Here is a 13,700-nt window from a genome sequence, read left to right as displayed (position 1 = left end):
TGACGATTTTGCGACGGTTATATGACCTACATTGCGACGGTTATAACTGCCGCAAAGACAACATTGCGACGGTTTGGGAACCGTCGCAGAGTCGTCCGTCACCAGGCAATTTTGCGACGGTTATCAGAACCGTTGCACAAACCGTCGCAAAATTGGAATTGCGACCGTTTCATCAACTGTCGCACCAAATGCCTCTATATTAACATTGCAACCCTTTCATCAACTGTCGCACCAACTGCCTCTAAATTAATATTACAATCCTTTTTTTAACAGTCAAAAATTATAATTTTTTTTTTATTTTAATAAATTTATTAATGTAACAATCCTCATATTTGGCCTTTCAAGGATTTTATTTCACGATATTTCACTGTTTAGCATGTTTTATCCTTACTTGTGCAATTTCTGGGAAACTTCCCAGAAGGTCACCCATCCTTGTACTACTCCAGGTCAAGCACGCTTAACTGTTAAGTTCTGATGAGTAAGCTACCGAAATGTATATGTATGTTGTCAGTATAACTTGTACAGATTAATTCATTTAAGTCATCCTCAAATATACAATCTCATATCTGTATTATAATAATTTTATATTACAAATAATAATAATAATAATAATAATAATATATTTAGTTATTCTTTATTTATATGTACTTACTTTTATAATTAACATCTACTTATTTCGATTTAAAATTATAATTTAAATTATTTAAATTTTTTAATTTATAATGATAATATAATTTATAAAATTATAAATATTTATTTATTACATACTTATAAATTATTTTAATATAAGAAATCATCTTCGATTAATTTAACATTTTGTATATATGATTTAACAGTAAAAGATTTTCAATTTAACGGTTAAATTTACAAAATTCACATTTAATATAAAGTTATTGAGTTGTGTAACACTTAGTAAAATTTACACTGATGTAATTATAAACCCCCTCATATATATATATATATATATATATATATATATATTAAATGTGACTTTTACTAAGTATTACACCGCTCAATAACTTTATATTAAATGTGAATTTGGTAAATCCAACTGTTAGATTGAAAGTTCATATCTCTCAAAGATTATATATACAAAACTTTATATTAATCCAAGATGATTTGATACTTCATTTTTATAAAACAAAATTGATGTCATATATTCATTTTAAAATACACTAAAATATAAACAATTTGATTACCTTCCAGTTGTTGTTCAATTTTAACAAAATTTGATATACACTTATAAAGTGATATGAACTTTCAATTTAACGGTTAGATTTACAAAATACACATTTAATATAAAGTTATTGAACAACATAATACTTAATAAAAGTTACATTGGTATAATTATAACCCCCTATATTATATATATATATATATATATATATATATATATATATATATATAGATATATATAGGGACGGATGTACATTTGGAATAGTGGGCACTTGCCCCACTACTATTTGACATATACATAATTTTTTATCTAAAAAAATAATATATTTTAAAAAATAAAAATTATATTCTAATAAAATAAAAATATAGATTCAGAAAAAATGTTTATTTATTTTATATCTATCAAATTTTTGAAAGAAATTAATTCTCACGTAATAAATTTTTTTTTCTTAATAATGAATTAATTTTTTAAAAAAGTTTAATTATAATATATATATATATATATGTATATAATATATGTCTTAATATTCACATATATAATGTAATATATTAAAATAAAAAGTTTTTTGATAAAATAAAATTTTTACTATGCATGTTTATCTTTTGTGTTTTTTCTTTATTGTATACGTTGATTGAAAAAATCAAAATAGTAAAATTATATATATTGATTAAAAAAATCAAACTAAGAAAAATCAGAAGATTTATGTTCCATTTAGAATTGTTATTATAAGATATATTTTAAAATAAATTATCATCTAAAAATATATATTAGATATTAAAAACATATTTATATCATAAATAAATTAAACTGGATTTTTATAAATTTTAACATATTTATTTTTATATTTTTAAAGAAAGTATATATAAAATTGTTAATAAAATATAAGTTCGTTAAGATAATATACATAATACTTAAAAAAAAACTTTTAAATTCTAATAAAAAAAATGCTGAAAATTTTGCGACGGTTTATGACTAACTGCCGCAATGTTAAATTTGCGACGGTTATGATTAACTGTCGCAATGTTAAACTTGCGACGGTTTATGATAAACCGTCGCAATGTTAAACAAATTTTGCGACAGTTTATGATAAACCGTCGCAATGTTAAACAAATTTTGCGACGGTTTACGATAAACCGTCGCAATGTTGAACAATTTTGCGACGGTTTTGAAAAACCGTCGTATGAAGGGTCGCAATATCAAAGCGACGACGGTTTCTAGATAACCGTCGCAATTTGTCCGTCGCAATTTATCATTTTTCTTGTAGTGTTTTTTATTTATCATTTATAGTCATGAGTCTTCTTTGGATGCAAGTGTGATCTTGCGGAGGCTTCCTCCGATAACTCGAAACAAGTTTCAATATATTGTCCCGAAAGTAAGCCAAATGTCAACCTAACAATTAATTACAAATTCAAATATATTTTAATTGTAGCGCCTACATCAACTAGGTAATCATGAGTGCGATTGTTATGCTATGAATCACATTCTCACCATTATCTTCAACAACATTATGGACTCATGGAGGAATATGTAGTTGAATTTATTAGAATAAATCATTTTACTTACTTTAATTAATTTTTTTTAATCATCAAATTATCTTTAACTTATCTCGATTTAAAAATTGTAGGTATCAAAAAATCTAACTCCATCCACCAATAAAGAATTGGAGGAAATCTGAAAGCAATGGACTGTTAGAACCCAAAAATTTTGACCTTGCCAACAGATGGTTTGGACCTCTATTTGAAAATCTCATCAACTTTGGATTACTTGAATACCAGACTAATCCTTCATCTTATGGTTTTGAAAAGAGTTTAAAGGAGTCACCACCAATATTTTGCTAAAAACACCGAAAATAGAAAATAGTTTTTGAAAGGTTGACTTTGGCCCTCACAACCGGAGTCGGGTCTGAGGGTCAGTTACGTGTAAAGAAGGTGTTAAGCACCCCACAACGCCCAAACTTGGTACCTTGTGAAAATTTTAGCATAATGAAAACATAATTAACTTTCTACCCTTTATTTTATTAAACATGCAATAATTTATATCTACATTATTCCTACTCTAATGCATACATATTACTTTATTATCTATATGATGCCTATTCTATTTCATACAAGAAAAGAGATAAATAAAACAATAAATAAGAGAGAAGAATTTAGAACCTCTGAAGCAAGCCTTTTATAAATCTTCTTGTAAATTTACATAAGGGCGCTTTTTGGCAGCCTCTTCACTTTACAAGGACCTCATTATCGCTCAAAATTTTAGACTAGGGAAACTTTGAAATCTCTGCCAAATGGTTTAGAGATCTCTTAATTAGGAATTGCACTGAGTTTATTTCACTCAAAGTACCCTGGAGACAGTCAAAAAGGGAAAGGGAGCGATGTAGCTTGAGGTGTGTCTATTCCCTTTGCTAAGGGGTTGCTTAAGGAAAAATCCTTAGAGAATTGTTAGATGTGGGACTTAGTCCTTTGATTTTTTTTAGAAGTGGGAATAAATCCACAAAAAAAAGGTGTTGTATGAGATCTCTAGAGAACTCGTTAACCATTGGATTGTGCTTATGTTTTGATGGTATCTTCTCAATACATTGATCTTTAACTTCAACGCTCGGATCATTGAAATTAGATTTATAGCGAGAGATACTATCAGAACAAAAATGTTGTTCAGAGTAAAATTCCTTTGTTTTAGGTGTTGTGCAGGGCTTCTAGAGAAGATCATGCTAATTTTTTAATGGTATCTTTTCAATACATTGATCTTTAACTTCAAAGGTGGGATCGTTGAAAATAGGTTTATAGCGAGAGAAACTATCAAAACATAAATACTATTCATAATAAAACTTCCTTTTTTTAGGTGTTTTACGGGAACTCTATAAAATTTGTTATCCATTAGATCATGATGATATTTCGATGGTATCTTCACAATACATTTATCTTTAACTTCAACGTTCAAATCATTCAAATTAGGTCTTTAGTGAGAGATACTATGTGTCAACAAACGCTGTCCAAAACAAGATCATCATGCACAACCTAGCAACGATTTTCACCCCTTAGCGAATTTATTAACCGTTGGATCAGGCTAAATTTTTTATGATAACCTCCTGTGACATTTTTCCTCTATCTCAATGGTTGGATTAGCAAAATCTAGTCTGAGGTGTGAGATGACCCCTTCTTTATTCATCATGGATGTTTATTGCTTCCTCAGAGGCTTTTATGGTCACTCCTCTATAGCTTAGGAGCTTCCAAGTCTTTATTTTTATGCCCCAGACAAAAGCTAGTGTCTACATGGGCATCTAACTGTCTAGATTTTATTTGAGGGATAATTTATTTTTGAAATTTTTTTATTATAGAAATTTAGCATTATTAAATTAATTGTTTAATTTAGTTTGATATATAGTTATTTTTCTTTATTAATTGACAGTAATTATTTACACCTTTGACAGTGGTTGTTTACACAACTATCATAATATGTATCTTTAGTGTTTACTTAATATATTATAGAATGTTGTTTGATTGTTAATTAGATGCATATTATGTGACACCTTCTACCTTTCATACTTATACTCAAATACTAACAAAACAAAAGAATCTTACTTGAATAAAACTTGATTTGAAATAAATAAATAGTTCATAAAATGCATCTAAAGGATATATGATTAAAATTTGGTTCAAAATAAAACAAGTTCACAACATAAATGTTTCCTAAATAACGATTAGACTATGTTAGTCATCTAAAAACAATACATTAATCCCATGACTAACATTGTTTCAAAATAAGATGAAATAAACTAAGTAAACAAAATAGCAAATCCCAAACTAACTCCAATGTCACATCCTATTAGAGCTTTACCTATAAACATGCTAAAGTCCAAGCCTCAATATTAGCATCACCATTAACCTGATGACCTCATGCAAATCAAACATAAGAACAACAAGTAGAGCAAAAGGAGTGACATACATCTCACTCTAGCTCTTGATCTAAGACAAGGCCTGTAGCCACACACATAACATAACATACAACATATACAATTAATATTCAGGATGTAAATAATATATCATAGTTACAAGTAATAATAAAGAAATATCAAACCATATAACCATGAGCAGTAACAATTTATACACTTGAAGGCTAATACTCATGTATGTTTTCCCGAAAGCCAATACTCATATACAATTGCCCTTAGGCCATTACTCATGTGTTGTTGCCAAAAGGCTAGTACTCATGTGTTGTTGCCCAAAGGCTAATACTCATGGGTTATTGCTCAAAGGCTAATAATATACATGTGTGGTTGAATAAATGTTAATACTTATGTACAGTTTGTCAAAGACTAATACTCATGTAAGGTTTGCCAAAGGCTAATACTCATGTATGGTAGGTAGCCTAAAGACGAATACTTGTGTGCGATTACTACTCATGTATGGTTGGTTTCCCAAAGATTAATACTTATATGCGGTTAATACTCATGTATGGTTGTCTAAAGGCCAATACTTATGTGTGGTTAATACTCATGTATGGTTGTCCAAAGGCTAATACTCATGTACAGTTATAGAATATGTTATACACATGATGTATAACACTCATACTAGACACTATACATCGTTGCATCTCATGGACATGTCTCATGCTTGTATTATATGCTTAACACATTATCTTCATGTCAATCTCATGCATACACATCATCATCCCATCAATATCATGCATACATATCATTATCATGTCATTCTCATATCATACATTATCATCTCCTATCACATATAAGGTTATCATATCACGCTTAACATTTTCATATCGAGCATGATGGAACCAACTTCTCCATGAGGGCTAATGGTTGATTCCTTCTCTTCTCTAAGGTTGAGATGACATGAAGGGTGATCTCTTCAAGGGTATGGAAGTGGTGGAGATGGTGTTTAGGTATGTGAAGGTTGATGCACAAAATGGAAGAGAGGAGGGGAAGGTGTTTGGTGGTGTAGCTCCTTTAGGCTAGCTCACTTCACTTAGGGTGATGAAGGCCAACCAAGGAAGACCCAAGCTCACTCAAGGAAGAGAGGAGAGGATAGGGGGCAATGGAGTTCCTAGGGGACTAAGGAAGGAATAAAGAGGCATAAGGCTCACTCAATATCATTAATTTCCAAAGTGGCTACAAGGTGGGTGACCTAGAGTACTTATAGGGAGAGAAAGGCATCTAGGGTTTCTTGGGAGCATTTGGCCGAAATTTTGGAGTCCAAATGCACCCTAAATGAGCCCTAAATGCAGCCCAAATGAAATGGTTCTCATTCCTACTAAAAGACTAAATTACCCTTAGGCCTAGAAAAAGAAAGAAATGGACTTTGACCTCATAAATTAAGGTTTAAGTCAAAAATAAATTCTGACTAATTTTGCCTCATAATACAAAGGCTAAATATAAATACTAAATAAAATCCTAATATTTAATGTACCCCAAAATACAAGGACAAAATAGGAAAAGAAAATAACAAACTAAGGAGAGGCCTCAAAATCCACACATATGATGATCATGACTTTTGGTGTGGTGTGTTCTTCATCTTCCTCTACTCTCCTAGCCATGGACCTTGTGATAGGCCCTATATGATGCTTCAAGGATGGTCCTCCATCAGAGCACATCACATAGAAACATCTTATATCTCGTATAAGAACAATGTCAATATGATTTCATATTCATAACTCATCTCACACTTATGTCATTCACATCACATATATATCTACCACAAAACTCCTATACATACTTGGTTCAATAGCTCATAGGCACAAACTTCTCAAATCACATCATGCAGAATCATCTCATATCATATCATGTATAATCATCGCTTATCACATATGAAATTCTTATGCCACACATAAACATTTCATATCATGCATATCACATAAGAACACTTCATTGCATACAAACGCAAAGCCCTAAGCACAAGGTCTCACAAACATAATTTTATATCTTCCTCATAACTTATAATTAAATCCCTTCTTATTCTTTCTCTTTTTTAGCCATTCATATAAGTTTCTCAAAACATTTATAAGATTAAATGCTTAAAGGGTAAAGTAACTTACTATTACAACTTTGATATTGTATTTTTTTTTATCTTAAGCTTCTACACTATGGAGTCTAACATGATATATGGAGTTATACTTATGATATGAAGTTGATCTCAACTTTGTTAGGAAGCTTTTACAATTATGTACAACTCTTATGTTGACCTCAAGAGTTGATTTTGTCATCTACTATTTTTAAAATTCACAAAACCACAGTGTTTCATCCTAAATCTAGTGGCTTGATCTCCACTCACTAATTTGATCATAACTTGAATTCTAGAGCGTTTTTTGTAGGTGACTCCAATAATGCATTTGAAAGCTAAAATCTGGGGCTAAACCTCTAATGAAGATTAAAAAACCTAAGTCTAAAATTATAACATCTAGTGTGATACTTTTTGTGCCTGGCATAGAGAGGACAAAATCATCTTTGTTGCACCTATGCCTAGCATGGCTGAGGTCATGCTCGATCCAAAACTACGTAGTAACAATGTCAAATGGTTCCCAATGAATATCCCATTAGGGAACACTATGTATAAACATGCTTAACATCATAAATCTACACTTGGTGTGTCACTAGTGTGTGGGAAACTTGTAGAAAATGTGAGTCACACATTATGAAACCAAAATGCCAAAACTCCAAACCAATCAATTAAAATCACGATTAAAGCCTAATATTTGTCTATTATGGCATCAATTACTCAAACCCAACATCGATTTTACTTATTCATACCATTAACATCAATCTTTACTTTACTTTATAAATGAAAAATTTAATTTCATACAAAAACTACAAGCACTTATAGATTCTCAAATGATTCAAATAACACGAAATTAATTACATGTATAGTTCAAACATCACATATAACACAATAAGAAGAGTATGAAACACAAATTAACAACTTATAAATCAAAATTGGGATTTTTCCCTCACAACATACATGAACAGATAAAAGATTATGACCAATCTCACTATCCCAATAAAACTCTCTTTTTCTTAATAAATAAAATATAATATAATTAAGCATAATAAAAACATCTATCTCAAAGAACTTATATCATATACATATATTTTCATAAACCTTAATAAATAAATAAAAACTCACACTTAATTGTTTTAAAAGCTTTTGTATTATTTTCTAAAACTCATTTAATTAATTAAAAACATACTTAATGACTTTTAGAAAACTTGGGGTTGTTACATATTATATACTAATATATTGGATTGTATTGAATTGGATAGTCCTATATTTTATTGAACTGTCTAAAAATGTAGTTTTTATGTACAAATTTGAAAAAATTAAAAAAAATAAAATATTTTAATAAAACAATCACAATATATGGTTGTATGACCTTATCTATCATAGAATGTGACATTTTCTATGATGGGTGAAGTTTAAGCTGCCATAAAATATGAATGTCAATTTGATTAAAACTCCATATTGGCCCACATACTATGATGCATGTTGATCATCCACCATAAAACACAAATTTTCTATATTAGGTGCTAATTTGTTATAGAATGTGTAGACATTTTATATCACTAGAATCTATGACGAACATAGAGTTTCAAAAGTAACTAGCATCACTACTACAAAAGCACTGTTCTACATCGGTTCTGGAAGGTAATTTACATCGGTTTTATAACTGATGTAGAATAGACCGATGTAGATTTGCGTTCAAATCTACATCGGTTGTCAGAAAACCGATGTAGATTTGCGTTCAAATCTACATCGGTTGTAAATAAAACCGATGTAGATTTGAACGCATGTCTACATCGGTTCTACTTTAAACCGATGTAGATTGCTTTTAAAAAAAATTATTTTTTTAGATTCTTAGCTGGTGCTCCACCAAGTGCTCTCCCGCAGCGAAGTACCGCACTAGATCACATCTCTGCAACCCAGAATACACAAACCCAATCACATTCACCGACAAACTATACCTGCAAAATCACACACACCACATAAAACCAATCAATCAAAACCTAATCACCAAAAGAAAAACAAAAAAACAAAAAAAAAAATTACTACCATAATTCCAGTCATTTGCTAAAGAAAAATAGTAGAGGGAAGTCATATGCCTCATGGAACAAAAACTTGATGGTGAAGAATTGTATCATTAGGTAAAAACCAAACCTTGGAAGATAATAAGCATAATAGAGTTATAACATTTTATAAATAAATTACAATAAAACAATCTCTAAGGAAATATATTGCAAATTGTGAATAACAGAACATAATTGGATAAGTTGTTTACCACACACTCACAAACTGAGCAGTAGTATCCAGCCTGCAATGTACATAATTGAATTAAAAAATTGTACATGATCTGTGTAAAGAAAGCAAAAACAAAAACTCTGAAATCATTGAATAACTCATATTCCTTGCACTCCTTGGTGCCTCTATACGCCTGACACACCAACAAGGCTGAAAATTTCCCCAAGGAAGAGGCAGCAAGATGATAATCCCAGGTCTCTAACTCTTCCATCTTATTTCATTTGTCACATAGTTTATAGATAAACTATCACACTACAATCAGGTATTAATAAGCCCAATTGGGTTCTCAAACCTACCTAAAGCCATAATTCAACTGAACCTGGGAACCATATGCAAACTGTGCACCAAAAGGCATTCTCATGGGTCACATAGAAAAGAGAGCTGATAAAGCTTATGGGCATTGACAATGGCATACATTTCTAACAGTGCTACTATAAAATGCCAGACTTCACTAAGGAGAGTTCGACAATGTCTTGGGTCTCCTGGCAATTAACAACCAGAATTGTGGATATGGTTAATTAATCTTTAATAAATTAGAGACTAAATCAGAGAAACAGGTGATCTTCTGGGCTGGATGTGACTGAGATGATGATGCCTTGGCTGAACCAAAGAAAATGAACAGAGACAGTAAAAAGAAACACAGGACAGAATTGCTGAAAAATAAAAGAAATTGCAGCAAGGGCATATTGCAAGTATGAACTATGAAAAGAGTCACAAAGAAGGCACGGATTCAACAGAAGTAAAAGAGCTGCTAGAAAACATTGAGCTGCTAGAAAAGCAAGACTATCACTGGAACAGGCAATGCTGGCCAATGATGGAAGGTGCATAAGAACTGAACAACCTAGTACATCATTCTTCGAAGAATGAAAGGCGCTTCAAACCCTATTTTCATTCTTATGGGAGAAAATAATGAAATTTCATAAACCACCTCAAAATGTTGAACAAAAGGAGAGCAAACCAAGAATTCAATTGAATGTTAACCATGGTAGCTGTGACAGACTGACAGCCACAATTCAAGCTGCTATGACTACTCCACAAAAACATGATGCAACATGCCTTATGTCATGGTCAGACTGCATGCAAAGGACCTTCTCATTTAGTGCATAACACCATATAACCCCCATATCTCTTCCAACATGACCATTCAAATCCCCTCCCAAAAAATATACAATTATCCTACTGAATTTCTTGAACTAACCCATCCAATCTCCCCAAAATTTGATTTTTGTTGTTCCTCTAGGCCTATTTCGGGAGCCTATACACCTACAATCGAATAGTTCTTGTCCAATGACAAATTTTAGAAATACTATGCTATCATCTGTCTTTTAGCTCCATCTTCAACAGTATGCAGAAGTTATAAGTTCTGAAGTGAAGACCCAGATTAAGATTTTTGAAAAAGATCGAAACTTAGAGAGAATTCAAGACCCCCACAAACGAAAAACAATCAAAAAACCCAAATCACAGATTTACACTAAAACAAATAAAACAGAGTTACACTAAAACAAGATCAGATTTAAAGAAATGTCAAAATGCAGAGGGTAAATAAACTTCTTTTTACGAACCTTTGGCCTTTTTAATTAGGAGGAATCCCAGAATGCTACGACAATAGCCTGCATTTCATTTATTTATTGGATTAATACTCAACCATCTTAGTTCTTCTATGAAGATTACAAACCAACAAGTCTCAATCATACCTGTAAAGCAGTATCAGATGCAGCTTTAACACATCCACAGAGATTCAAAACTTTTAGCTTTCGGCAGATTAGTAATATTCTGTGAACCAGCTTGAATTAAAAGATGATGTTGATAGTAAAGAACAGGTACCAAAAATAACTCAAGTTAAACAACATAACCTATCATGAATATGCATCACTCGGTTGGTAGAACTTATCATTTTATACCTAAACAATACATTAAAAGAAAAATAAAACAGAGAGACACAATAGCCTACTCTCTTAGTATGCTCGCCTGCTAATTATTTTTATATTGATTTATATAAAAATAATTTCTAAGATCAGTAGCAGATTACAGATATGAACTTCTTCATATAACTAATTATTTTTATATTGGTTTATAACTAGAGAATATAAGTCTTGGTCTTCTCTCCAAGAGCTTTAGTTGTTATCAACCAATTAAGAACGTGCAAAAAACTAAACAAATAAAAGGAGTCGGTTTAAGAACGAAAACAAATTACAGATTGATAAAGAGAAATAAATTCAATAAAAACAACTAATCCACAAGTTTTCTAATCGGACCTATCATCAATTTCTAAAGCTCTATCCCAATTCTTGTTTCAATTCATTTTTTACCCTAAAATTAATCAATTAAATGTCAATTAATTCCAAGAATATACCTACGGAATTAAGCGCCTTTTAAATCAACAAACCAATTTATAAAACGATTCCTTATCAAACCACTGATTAAACATCAAAATCTAATCAATCCTAATCAGAATATGCTAAATCATGGGTTCAACATATTAATCCAAAATGAAAATGCTAATTTATATGATGATGCACCAGCCCAAAAAGAATTTAATACTATATGGGAATTTAAAACGGAACCAATTCTCAAATGTGGCAAAAAGTGGCTGGCTATACACCTGCACCAAAACAAGGGAGATTATAATCAAATGAACACATATTCTATAATAGCAAGTACAAGTAGAAAAAAAACATATTATAAAGAGCATAATTGGTTAATTGTATTTGATAACACATTACCCAAGATAGGTTCAATTCAAGCTAAAACAATAGCTTATGCATTTTCACACTTTTTAGTCCAAATGGCTCTTGCACGAGAGGGCTTAATAGAAATTAGAATATAACCATTAATTGAACAATGCAACATTACAAAATATAAATGATTCTGTAAAATCAAAGTTCAGCTAGACATAAACATAAGTTATAATTTATGCAGACTTCTTGGCAACGTGAACAAGCAGGTCAATCACGCAGGAGCTGCAGAACCACGGAACACAGCATGTATTAGATTTTTGGCCAAATTAAAAACACATCCCAAATCTGTTAAGTGATGCACTACCCCATCATCATATGTATTTGAAAAGGTTTAAGGTGGATTACCTGTATCCCCACTCATTGTCGTACCACTACACAATCTTCACAAAATTCTTACTCAATGCAATTCCAGCCTTTGCATCAAAAATGCTTATCTGGCACAATGATAAAGAAAAAGGTCAATAGTTCATTCCAGAAAAAGGCAAATATTGTCAAATGAAAAAAGGCATCCCCACTGCCGGCCATCATGTGTGATAAAATATAACTTTCCAACTGTCACATAATTTATACCTGCTATCACCCACAAAGTCGCTGGAGACCACATCATCTTCAGTGTAACCAAGAATTCCCTTCAACTTGCCCTCTGACTCCTCCCTAAGAAAGACAACATTATATAAGACTCTAATGCAGAAGTACCAATTCCAAAATGGAGGCACTTTCAAATAAATATTTTTAATTCACATACGATCTAATAATACAAATATTTTTCCCTTACTTGATAGCATTTTTAATATCTTCATATGAAGCTGCCTTCTACAACCTCAATGTGAGGTCAACAACAGAGACATCGACAGTAGGAACACGGAATGCCATTCCAGTCAATTTTCCATTCAAAGATGGGAGGACTTTCCCAACAACCTTCACACAGGAAAGAAAAACTGAGTATAATCAAAAAGTTATCTGTAAACAATATAATATCAATTTATGGTAAAGAGCCAAATGCACCCCACATATAGAGTATCAAATGTTCACCTTGGCAGCTCCAGTGTTGCTAGGAATGATGTTAAATGAAGCAGCCCTTCACGTAAAACCCTTTGTTGGCTTCGCATAACTTGAGAAACCTCTCGGCCAAGCGTAGATGAACCTAAGCATCAAAATGATGAGTTCAACATCTCAACACAACATAAAATCGAAGTTATTATCACCAAAACGATTGGAACAACAAAAACATGGGAAATCGCTCGATGGTACTGGTCGGAGTCCTTGTGAAGGCCGCGCAATGAGAATTCGTAGTCAACGACGGTGGAAGCGACCTGCGAGATCGAAGAGATAAGTGAAATTGAACTGTGAGAAGAGCTGAGCGAGGAAAAATAGAATAGAAAATGGAAAGAATTGGCACTGCTGAGACGACACGAGCGGTTGTGGGTGGCGTCGTCGGTGGCACTGGTGGCCTTGATGTAAACGTCCCACAAGATCTTCTTG

The 13,700-nt window shown here is 31.8% G+C and overlaps 1 pseudogene across 1 annotated transcript; it reads right to left on the bottom strand.

The window, feature by feature from the left end:
- Positions 1 to 7,682: 7,682 nt before the first annotated feature.
- On the bottom strand, positions 7,683 to 13,449 carry LOC114917100 (glyceraldehyde-3-phosphate dehydrogenase GAPC2, cytosolic-like; annotated as a pseudogene). Its single transcript, XR_014429845.1, has 7 exons — positions 13,424 to 13,449; positions 13,251 to 13,296; positions 12,994 to 13,136; positions 12,789 to 12,872; positions 12,564 to 12,652; positions 11,175 to 12,440; positions 7,683 to 11,090 (listed from the first exon to the last, which is right to left on the bottom strand). The product of XR_014429845.1 is annotated as a glyceraldehyde-3-phosphate dehydrogenase GAPC2, cytosolic-like (transcript).
- Between the last annotated feature and the right edge of the window lie 251 nt (positions 13,450 to 13,700).

Source organism: Cajanus cajan, chromosome 9 (genome assembly GCF_000230855.2).
Source record: "Cajanus cajan strain Asha chromosome 9, NIPB_CcT2T_4, whole genome shotgun sequence".
Taxonomy (NCBI): domain Eukaryota; kingdom Viridiplantae; phylum Streptophyta; class Magnoliopsida; order Fabales; family Fabaceae; genus Cajanus; species Cajanus cajan.
This window is presented reverse-complemented; position numbering and strand designations above follow the sequence as displayed.